The following is a 12080-nucleotide window of genomic DNA, read 5'->3' on the forward strand; positions in this document are numbered from 1 at the left end:
GGCTTTTCCAAGTGGTTCTCCAGAAGTCGCCTGGCACAAAGCGTTTGTCCAGAGCACAGCAGGCGGGCGGGACGTGCACCTGAGGCTCAGAGGCAGGTAGCACTGGCCCAGGAAACCATCTTTATGTGGTTTCCAGACAGTTTGTTCCTTGTTTCCTGAGTGGCACAGTTTCACTGTGTCAGGAATTCCCTCAGAATTCTGTGGGGCTGGGAGTCCGGTGTCAGTGCTGTCAGATCCGGAGTCAAGATTCGAAATTGCTCAGGATCAAAAGCCACGTTAACTCTGCTGTGATCCAAGGGAGAACGGAGCGGGCAGGTGAGGTCAGCACTCATGCCTTTTCTTCAGACAAAGGAGTTCTGTCTTGTAATCGCTTTCAGCTCGTTAGTATTCTGATGTGGAAAGGAAAGCATCTCTCAGCGGCTGAATTAAGGATGTTTCAACATGAGGCTTTAATTTGGATGCCGGGGTGGGGGGGCCTCTGCCATGTGATCTGGTTGGTCTTTGGTGATTCCTAGCAGCTGGAGAAGGAATAAGTGGTGATCCAGGACAAGCATGGCCCCTTCCACAAGGTCAGGTTTCCAGTGATGGGGTGAGGAGGAGGAGGCACTGCACACAGGAAAGGACTCTGGGGGGAAGTCATCCTCAAACACCATCCAAGACTGGACAGAGCGAAGTCCGTTTATAGCAGTGTCAGTCAAGTTAGCACTTCCCTGCTCCTGCTCCAGCCCCAGAAGGATGAGAATCAGCAGGTGGCCTGCGAGGAAAAGGGTGAGGAGGAGGAATCAGCTGGGCGAGTGGGGGGGGGGGAGGGGGGAGGGGGGTGCAGGGGGAGGGATGGTGGGGGGTGCAGGGGGAGGGATGGTGGGGGGAGGGCGGTGCAGGGGGAGGGATGGGGGGAGGGGTGCAGGGGGAGGGATGGTGGGGGGGAGGGGGATGCAGGGGGAGGGATGGTGAAGCTGAAAGTGGTGAGAAGCCTTAGGTCTGAATGGACTTTCCTATTACTTGGAATTGGACACACTGAATCCTGAAGCGATTTTGTGATTTAAATTAGTGTCAGGGTTTTGAACCTTAACATGGGAATAAAACTGTCATCAAGGGCAGGACAAAGAAATAGCCCCTGTTATTGTCCTGGGACTGCCATACAGATGATCATACACCGGGCAGTAAAACAGCGGGAATTTATTCTCTCAGCTCTGGGGACAGAGCCCGAAATCAAGGCGTCAGGAGGCTCACACTCCCTCCAGAGGCTCTGGAAATCGTCAGCTTCAAGTGCCTGTGGGTCCTAGGTTTGCAGCTGCATCCCTTCATCTCTGCCTCTGTCTTCAGGTCACCTTCTCCCCTTTGTCCCATCTCCCCTGGGCCTCCCTTATAAAGACACTAACCATTGGATTTGGACCCTTCGCCTCCCCCATCCCCCCAGGATAATCCACTTGACCTCTTCAAGAGCCTTAACTTAATTACATCTGCTAAGACCCTTTTCCTAAATAAGGTAGCGCTCACAGAGTCATGGAAGTAAGATGCAGACGTCTTTTGGGGTGGGGGTTAGGGTGCCATTCCTAAAGCAGTCTGATTGCATGGGTGAGTCCTGCTTGTTCAGGGGGGGGGGACCTGGGCATAGAGAAGGCAGGCCTGAGGTCTCCGCTTGCACTTCGCCCTGCAAGCCTCCAGGGGGCACTGCAGGCGTGGGGTCAGGCACACCCTCCAGTGCATCAGGGGGAAGGTTCCAGGTGAGAGGATGAAGCATTGCCATTGGGTTCTTTCTTCCTTCTTAAAAAAAAAAAAAAATTCTCAACGAAATGTGGACAAGTCCTCCGCAGAGAGTGAACGGGGAGGAGCATGGTTGGAGGGTTGAAGAGAAAGAACGAGACGTCCTCAGGAGAATCATGAAGGGAGCCAGTACAGTCTTTGTCACCTCAGGCTTCAGCGACATACTGACTCGTACCTGTTTTCTGCCTCAACCCTCTCCTCTGTCTTTATCGTCACACCTCTCCCCATTCTTCCCTGTTCTTGCTCAAAACCTTGAATGAATCGGGAAAGCGAAGTTGAAACTCCATAGCCCAGCATGACCCACCATGACCTGGACCCCAAGAGTTGCCCTGGTCTTAGATCTGGTCAAGTGATAGCTCCTGGGGTAAAGCAGGGGAGGGCAGGGGTGGTTTTATTTTTTGCTGTTGTTTTGTTTTCCTGTAAAAAGCCAGAGAGTAAATATCGTAGGCGGCTCCTTAACTGCTCCTGTGAGAACGCAGTGCGGCTCTGTCCCAGCAGCACTGTCAGCTCTGACATTTGAATTGCATATCGTTTTCACGTGTCACAAACGATTTCTTTGATTGTTTTTCAACCATTAAAAAATGTAAAACCCTTAGCTGGCAGGACTTACTAAAACGAGTTTGGCCTGTGAGCCATAGTTTGCTGAGCCCTGAGATAAATCATGTCTGTTCCTCCTTTCTTTCTGACCACCAGCCTGCTGAAAGTCCGCCTTCCTACGAGTCTAAGGCTGTCCGAAACGTTAACCTAAATGCTTCTCCTCCCTTCCCATCAATATTCCTCCGCCCCCACCTGCCCCTAAGGTCGTGGGGCCATGCCTGGCACTGGACTTCCTGTAGCCCAAACAGCCTGTGTGCCTCAAGATGTTCAGCGGGGCCTGCCATTTATCTTCTTTATGTCTTTCTTGTGCCTCCCGAGCAGACTGTATATTTCCGAAGGGCAGAGCTTGCATTTTATGTCCCTGTGTGACTCCCGGAGTCATGCCCTACACCTACTTGATGTTCAATAAAAAGTCAAGGAAAAGGACACTTTTTAGACCCTACTTTGCAAGGCTCAAAGGAATGGTTTTATGCACAAAGTTCAGAAATAAAAAGCTAAGCCCTAGCAAAATCGCTGCCTTTTGCATTCTTCATTTTGATGATGTCTCCAAGGTGTGGTTTCCTAGCTTCTTTATGCCCCTAATAGACTCCAAATTACCTTATATTTCTGTTGTGTCTCATAGATAGGAGGTGACCTGTAAGGGTACAGGTCCCCGGTCACCTAGACTCATATACCAAAACCGGTCTGAGTAATCTCATAAACAGACCACAGCAGACAAGGTAAAGGCTTTTACCTTGTTCTAGATAATTATGCCCCATAAAGTTCATTCACACTGGAAGAAAGCAGCAGGAGTCTGGGTGTGTTAATGTGAGTCAGCCAGTTGGGACAGTAGTGATAGGACTACCCTCGTTGAAACTATAATACATTGTTCTGATCCAGCCACTACTTGGAGGTCACTGACTGACCAGATGTTATTCGAGGTACTGCTATACTCTGGGAAGGGAGGAGAGGGAGAAAACCGCAGAAGATTTTGAATGTCCCAAAATCTGTGTCTATGGTATCTAAACCTATAAACTCCCGACCCACCTCCATTGCCTGGACATTAAAGTCAATCTGTTGACACTTTGACCTGAACTCAAACTAGCCTACACACTACTCGTGCACAGTAGATGATAATAGTTGAGGATGTGTCTCCTTCTAAAAGCATTTTTAAAAATCCTCACCTGAGGTTATGCTTACTGATTTTAGAGAGGAAGAGAAGGAGGGAGAGAGAGAGAGACATGTGAGAGGGAAACATCCATCATTGCCTCCCTTAAATGCCCCAACTAGGAATGGAACCCACAGCTATTTGATGTATAGGACAATGCTCCAGCCAACTGAGTCACCCAGCCAGGACCCTCTAAAAGCATTTTTCAAATATATTTTTATTGATTGCAGAGAGGAAGGGAGAGGAAGAGAGGGATAGAAACATCAATGAAGAGAATCATCGATCCTGCACGCCCCACAATGGGGATTGAGCCCCCAACCCGGGCATGTGCCCTGACCGGGAGTTGTGATCCGGTTCATAGGTCGACACTCAGTCACTGAGCCATGCGAGCTGGGCTTAGAAGCATTTTTTTTTTTTAAATGAGGGCTGACCTAACATTTCCCCTCCTCCCTCAGAGTCTTACTGTGTGAGTTAATTCAGGCAGTTGGTGATGCAGAGTCAGCTGGGAACCCAGCCTTCGAGTGACTGCCGAATCCTGCTCGCTGTCTTTTCTGCTGGAAAACACAGATGCCAGGCTCCCAGAAACCCATGTGCGCACATTCTGCTCCTCCCTTCCTCGCCAGGATTTATCGCCGCCTACAAAATCGGAATAATTAGTTGGTAGGCACTAAAATGTCTCACACAAGGAGCCGTTATACAGGCATAAAACCCGCAAAGACGAGTAGCAGCAGACCTGATAGTCTTTCTATGAGGGTCTTTGAGTTTGTCCTGCTTTTATTATTTATTTATTTATTTATTATTTTTAAAATATATTTTTATTGATTTTAGGAGGAAGGGCAAGGGAGAGATAGAAACATCAATGATGACATAGAATCATTGGCCGCCTGCCTCCTGCACACCCCACATTGGTGATGGAGCCCATAACCCGGGATGTGCCCTGACTGGGAATCGAACTATAACCTCCTGGTTCATAGGTTGACACTCAACCACTGAGCCATGCCAGCTGCGCTGTCCTACTTTTAAAGGATTTCATATTCTCAGGTGGTCATTAACTGTGGTGACCAGGTCATTGGCCTAGATTTCCACAGGAGACCTAACATCTTCTCTTCCTTAAAAATTGCTAAGGCAAATGCAAGATGCTCAATCCAGGAGGCCAATGTGTGCCCCTAATGGACAACTATATCGCTGGTGTCTGGTAGAGTACTTGGTACCTGGAAGCTATGAAATACATCTGTCTCCTTGGGTCATGCTCATAGCTTGTTAAGAGCTCTGTCATGTTCAACAAACAATGACACATTTTAGACTTTACCTAACAAATGCATGTATACTTGAGAATGGTGAAGTGGATCCTGACTGCCCACACTATTGCTTCCCTTGGGATGCTGGCCTGGATGGGACTGTGTGTAGTTAGAATGTGGGGTGAGTCCTAATCAGGGAGCCCCTGGGAGGCGCTCGCCTCTGCAGTGCTGAGTCCTCTGTCCTGTACACCCCGTACACCGGCAGTTTCCCACCTTTCACGCCTCAGGCCAGGACCACCCTGTGAGCAGCCTCCGGTGCAGGCCCCTGGTACTAGTCACGGTGCTGATCACATTTGTTTGGTAAAAGAATGTTGACGTGTCTCTCTTCTCTAGACTGTGAACTTCTTAATGGCAAGGAGTATGCCTTTATTTCTATTCCCAGGGTAGGTCCAGCGCAGTACTTGGCCCAAATTCTATTTGTTGAATAAATAAATAAAACAGTAAGATGATGTTAGTATAAGGAAAAAGGATTTGTTTTATAAATTATGAATGACATCACTCTTACTTCTGATATCTGGTCTGCTTTCTTTCCTCTTTCAATGAGAGCGACTTGCCTTCCCAGCTGCATCGTGATTTTTTGTTGTTGACTGAGCGCATGGTTTATAGGATTAGGTTAGGGTTAGGGTTAGGGTTAGGGTTAGGGTTAGGGTTAGGGTTAGGTGCCACTTGGGTCTTCAGCACAGTGTTAAGTATATAACAAAATTCTAGAAAATATTGTTTAATTGATGAGAGACTAAATGTAAGTATACATTTGCATCACTTATATTTTACCCATTCAATGTTTCTTTTTATTAAAATGAGGGTGTGACAGTTATGATAATGTAAGGGTTACTTGAACAGGTGACATATGAGGACGTAGGTAAAAAGGCTCAAATACTGAGGAATGTGAAGTAAATGAAGTGAACTCCCCTTTCAGGGGACCCCATGCCCGTGGCCACGAGATGCTGTGGTCAGTGAGCAACCCTGGCTCCTTGAGAGCCCATCTGGCCCATCTCAGGGGTCCCAAAATGTCTTTCTGGTTTATTCACTAATCTTTTTTTTTCTTTCTCAGAAATAGAAAAGTTACAGAAACCATGCATCTTCACTCTCAGTCAGCACAGAATCCTATGAGCACCCTGTGTTTCTTTTTTTCTTTTTTCCAGGAGAGATTGCCCTTCTTCCCAATGATATAAAAATAACTTAGAATAAAAACCAATCAGAGCCAAAAGTTTATTAGTCTAAAGTCACTCAACAGTTAAAAATAGTGCTTTAGGCCGGTGGTTCTCAAAGTGTGGTCCCCAGGGCATCAGCGTCAGCGTCACTCAGGAACTTGTTAGAGGTGTGCACCTGGGTCCCCGTCAGACCTACCGACCCAGCAACGCCAAGCCTGCGGCCGTCTGTGCGTTAACACGCTCTTCAGGGCATTCTGATATAGGAAGAAATTTGAGAACCACTGCTGTTGACCTTTGGCTAAAAATATAATGCATGTTTCCCTCCCCAAAGTCTTCCCCTCATAATTATTTTAAAGGCATTTAAACAGCACAGATCTATTTTTTTTTTTTTGTATCCTCACCTGAGGATATTTTTTCATTGATGTTTAGAGAGAGTGGAAGGGAGGGGCAGAGACACAGAGAGAGAAACATGGATGTGAGAGAGACACAGCAATTGGTTGCCTCCCACACGCACCTGGACCAGGGCTGGTATCGAGCCTGCAACCAAAGTACATGCCCTTGACCGCAATCAAACCTGGGTCCCTTCAGTCTGAGGGATGACGCTCTACCCACTGAACCAAACCGGCCAGGGCAGCAGGGACCTATTTCTAAACAGCCATGTAATTGTTAGAGTAAGACAATGGTTAGGTCACACAGTAGCCAGGAAAGCAGAGTAGAACCGGCATTAGGAAAAGGGCTCTGAGGCCAGGGGTCAGCTGCATTCACATCCTGCACTTACTCCTTGGGGGCCCTTGAGCACATTGCTCAGCCTCTCCGGGGTTCAGATTCCTCATCTGTAACACTGACATCACAGTAGTGCCTTCCTCAGAGGGAGGGCTGTTGCAAGGAATGAACGAGTTCCTACGGATAAGTGCTTGGAACAGTGCCTGGCACAGACTGAGAACTCTGTGAGTGCTTGTGAAATAAAGTAAATGAACTTGAAGCTGAAGGTGTGGATGGATGCGATCTAAAATAGGCCCCTGTGAGAGGGACACAAACGGGTCGGGGGAGCAAGCCACAGCCCCTTGCTGCTCGGCCTTTGCCACCGCCTGCTGGTGCCACTGCTATGCACCAGGCCAGAGCTGTTCTCCCAGGTGCTGCGGAGAGACCTGGGCTGCCAGGCACGACAGATCACAGGAAATGCTGCCAGGCCGGGTGCACAGCCATGCTGTGCTGGTCACGAGAGAAGGAGGCCACAAGAAATGCAGGTATTCTTCCCCAGGATGAGGCCGGTGTCTGAGATCCCTGGGCCATAATTTGGCCAAATTTTAGGTTTTAGAGCTTTCATAGGTAATGTTTTCTAAAAAAAAAACAAAATCAACATGATCTAGGCGCTAACACCCATTCCCGCGGCTTGTTGGTATGTTCTCCATCACTCGGCAAGTTTGATGTATTTGAACCCAGCGTTCCGCTTTCTCTAAGCTCGCTTCATCAATCCTTCTGGCTCAGGCAGGCCTGCCTTCATTTGGCAGACGGGGCAGGTCTCTCATTTCCCCGTGTGAATGACTTGTTTATTACAGTCGGGGACCCTGGTCTTTGGAAACAGTTTGCCGACGTCCCTGCCTAGACCTCAGAAAGGCCCTCGTGAATATTAACGCCCAAGTAAACCTGGGATGAGCTTGGACGCTGCGGCTTTGAAATTGACACATCATTCTAAATGCCATCATGTAAACAGCACGTGCAGGAGGCGTCCTGGGCAGGCTGAGCCGGAAATATGCTTTCTTTACAAAATATCATTTCAGCACAAAACAAACAGCAGAAAGCGAAGGTGGGAGCAGGTGACTCCCGGAATGGGTTTTCCTTGAGCATAAAATTTGTTTTTCTGATGATACTGAGACCCTTCACTGTCTCTGGTTGTCACATCTTAATTTACTTTTTTTTTCTATTAAATATTCTCCAGCTTCCTTACTTTTAGATGATACCATTATGGGAAAGGGCACAACACTGAGGGTGGGAAGACGCCATGCGAAGTCAGTTAACTCTCAGTTCCCCTTGTCTTGGGAGACACGTGACAATTGTGGGTGCGTGTGCGGCATGAACTTCAGCTTCTGTCTAGAGCAGCCGTGGGCAAACTACGGCCCACGGGCCGGATCCGGCACGTTTGAAATGAATAAAACTATTGAAAAAAAAGACCGTACCCTTTTATGTAATGATGTTTACTTTGAATTTATATTAGTTCACACAAACACTCCATCCATGCTTTTGTTCCTGCCCTCCGGTCCAGTTTAAGAACCCATTGTGGCCCTCGAGTCAAAAAGTTTGCCCACCCCTGCTCTAGAGTCTACCACGGGTCCTCAAGCTCAGCTGTATGTTAGAATCACTGGGAGGCCGTTCGCAAACACTGACCGGATCCATCCAAGCCCTTCTGGTCGGGGTGTACTGGGGACATGGTGATTTTTCAGAGATGTCCAGATGATTCTACCCTGCAGGAAGGTGGAGAACCCTGGTGCTCATTGTGCTCAGGGATTTAGGGGATGACCAGGCATTCGTGGCTAATACCACAAACTCCACTTGGAGGTGGGAGGGAGGAAGGAGCCAGGAAACCCAGGTTCCAGAGCTGGGGTGCTGCTTCTGGCGACACCCACTTCACTCCGTCCCTGCCTTGTGTCTCAGTTGCAAGTCTCAGACCTAGGGAGAGAACCAACACATTGACTCTGAAAGTCCGGGCAATGGAGGTCGGTGGAGAGTTTATCGGTTTAAATGATATGGGAGAGAGAGAGAGAGAGAAAGAGAGAGAGAGAGAGAGGGAGAGAGAGAGAGAGAGAGAGAGGGAGAGAGAGAGAGAGAGAGAGAGAGGAGCAGAAGCAGCAGGCATTTTCCAGTAGAAGCTCTGTAAAGCCTCGGGATCCAGCAGTGGTAACAGTGTAACTCAATGACCCAACGGGCAGCGGGCTCCTCTGCGCTGCCTCACACGGGGCGTCTAAAGGCCGAGGGCAGCAGTGTAAGTGGCCCCATGAGCCACAGTGACCCCGCAGCAGGTTCAGAGCGAATCCCGCCAGGCAGCGGCAAGCGGTAGGTACCAGGCGAGGTCTGTGCGGTGGGGCCGCAGGAGCAGGGCTGCATCTGGCAGAAACGCTGGGAGGACAGCTGATTTGTCCGAGCGCCGAGGTCGCGTCCACTGGCAGGTGACAAAAGAAAAGGTGCTTGGAATCCAGGCGTGTATCTATCAGCAGGTGCGGCCTGGAGACCCAGGCGCAGTTTATCTGTCTAACCAAGGATGCAAGCATTTACCGATACTGCTCTGTACAGAAAGGCACAATGCTACCTTTCTGACCGTATTGATCAGAACCCTAAAGAATGGCTAGATTTCATGTGATGCCCTTTGTCTGAATGGAGGCAATAGCTACATAAGAAGGTTTTGGCTGGTGCTCTGAAATTGCTGTTGAAAGGATCGTTCATTAAATCATTCAGTGGCCCTCCTAACATCCCATGTGCTAAATTCCTCTCGGAATTCAGGAGCGAATCTCTGTTGAATAATTGGTCTGTTTCTATTTACGAGATGATAGGAACTGCAGCCCATTCCATTTCCTCCCCTCCTCCCATCCTCAGCCACCAAGGCCTCAAAACCAAATCTAATGCTTATTTGCAGCAAATAAAACCTCTGGTGTTAACAAAATTAACATTGACATGGATCCTTCTTATTATTATGGCTTTGCTGTGGTTTAATACATTTTTCTATACGTGTCCTTTGTTTTAAACCACTAAAATGCTTTTTTGTTAAAAGAAGCAAAGGGAGAAAATAAAAATCTCAGTTAAATAGAATCTAATTTTTCTTAGCTTTTTTTTTTTACAGCATTATTGTGGTATAATATACTGAGTAAGATGTATGCAGTTAAAGTGTAACATTTGGTAAGTTTTGACATAATATACACCCCTGAAACCATGACACCATCCCCACGATTTAGATAATGAATATCCTACCTCCTCAACGTCTCCTACATCCCTGTGGAATCTACCCTCAGGCAACTGCTGATCTGCTTTGCTGTTACTATGGCGAGTTTGCGTTTCCTACAGCCTTATAAAGTTGATTTATACAATATGTTCCCTTTTCTGTCTTACTTCTTTCACCCAGCATAATAGTTTATCTTTACTGGTAAGTAGTATCCACTGAATAGATGTATAACAAATTGCTTATCTTTTTACCTGTTAATGGACATTGGGGTTGCTTCCAGGTTTTAGCTATGATAAACAGAGCTGCAATGAACAGGCACAAACAAGTCTTTGTGTGGACATATGCTTTCATTCATCTTGAGAAAATGCCTCAGAGTGGAATGGCTGAGGTGTGTGGTAAGTGCACTTTTAGCTTTCTAAGAAACTGATGAAGCCCTGGCCGGTGTGGCTCAGTTGGTGGGGCTTTGTCCTGTGCACCGAAATTCCAGGTCAGCGCACATGCCCAGGTTGCCAGCTCAATCCCCTGTGGGGGTTCCTCCCGATCAGAGGCAGCCAATCGATGTTGCACCTCACATCGATGTTTCTCTCTCACTCTCTTTCTCTCCCCTCCCTCTCCCTTCCTCTCTAAAAATCAGTAAACTATTCTCAAAAAGAAACTGCTGAGGTGTTTTGCAAAGTGTTTGCACCATTTTTACATTCCTGCCAGCAGTGTATGGCAGTTCTAGTTGCTCCACATCCTCTCCAACACTTGGTGTGGTCAGTCTTTTAAATTTTAGCCACTCTGATAGGTGTGTGGTGATATCTTATTACGGTTTGGGTTTGCATTTCCCTAAGACTAATGATGCTGAACATCTTTTACTTTGTTTATTTGCAATTCATATATCTTTGGTGAGATGGCTGTTCAAATCTTTTGCCAATCTTTAAAAACCGAGTTGTTTGTTTTCTTATGATGCTTGGAGAGTTCTTTATGTACTCTTGGATACAAGTCTTTTATCAGATATGCAATTTGAAAATATTTTCTCCCAGTCTGTGGCTTGTCTTTTCATAGAGTCTGATTTTTAACTTTCCCATTTAAGAACCCAGCTCAGCCCAGGCATGTGAGTGTGATGGTGATGTTCAGAACATGACTCTGAGGCTCTACAGCATCGTCCGGCGTCATCCCAGCTGCAGCCACGTTAACCGAATGTCCTGGGCGGGTGGTAACACTGGCCCCAAACTGGTTTTCCCCTCAGAAGCCTCACCTTACTTCTGCCCCCGCTAGCCACCGTCTGCCACATAGCTGAATCTGAGATTCACAGTCACTAATGGATCTCCATTGGCTAAAATAGCACTTGTTAATCTTTTATCTGCTTAACACACAAGAGATTGGAAGTACCTTGTCTTTTTCCCCGAAGATTAAAGTTGGGGAGAGGGAGAACCAACAGTCTAGCTTAACTATCTCTTGTATTCAGAGCAAACTAACGGAAATTACTGCTCTTTTGTTGGTCAAAAAACATATACACTAATAAAAGAGAAATATGTAAAATTATTGTCACTCTGCTACACCCACCAGCCAATCAGGATGAGTATGCAAATTAACCCAACAAAGATGGTGGGTTAATTTGCATACGCAGGCTCTGAGCGAAGACTGAAGACAACTGAAGCCAAGCCTCGCTGCAGGCCGGAGCAGAGACGCCTAGCTGCAAATCTTCCTGCAACGGGCCTCTAGTTAAATATAAGGGTATTTGTTTCCTGGGCTGCTGTAACAAAGTAAAAATTGGCTGGTTTTAACAACAAAAATGTATTGTCTCACAGTTCTTGAGGCTAGAAGCCCAAGATCAAGAAGGTGTCGGCAGGGTTGGCTCCTTCTGAGGGCCGTGAGAGAGAGGAGCTGTTTTGGACCTTTCGCCTAGCTCCTGGGGGTTTGTTGGTAACCTTTGGCATTCCTTGGTATGTATGTATGTATGTATTTATTTCTGTTAGCTATGGCTTTTTTTAAATTAAAAACTAGAGGCCCGGTGCACAAAAATTTGTGCACTCGGGGAGGAGGGGGGGGCGTCCCTCAGCCCGGCCTGTTCCCTCTCGCAGTCTGGGACCCCTCGGGAGATAATGACCTGCTGGCTTAGGCCTTCTCCCGGGTGGCAGAGGGCAGACCCAATCCCTAGGTGCAGCCCCTGGTCGGGCTCAGAGCAGGACCGATTGGGGAGTTGG

Source organism: Myotis daubentonii, chromosome 12 (assembly GCF_963259705.1).
Source record: "Myotis daubentonii chromosome 12, mMyoDau2.1, whole genome shotgun sequence".
Classification (NCBI taxonomy): Eukaryota; Metazoa; Chordata; class Mammalia; order Chiroptera; family Vespertilionidae; genus Myotis; species Myotis daubentonii.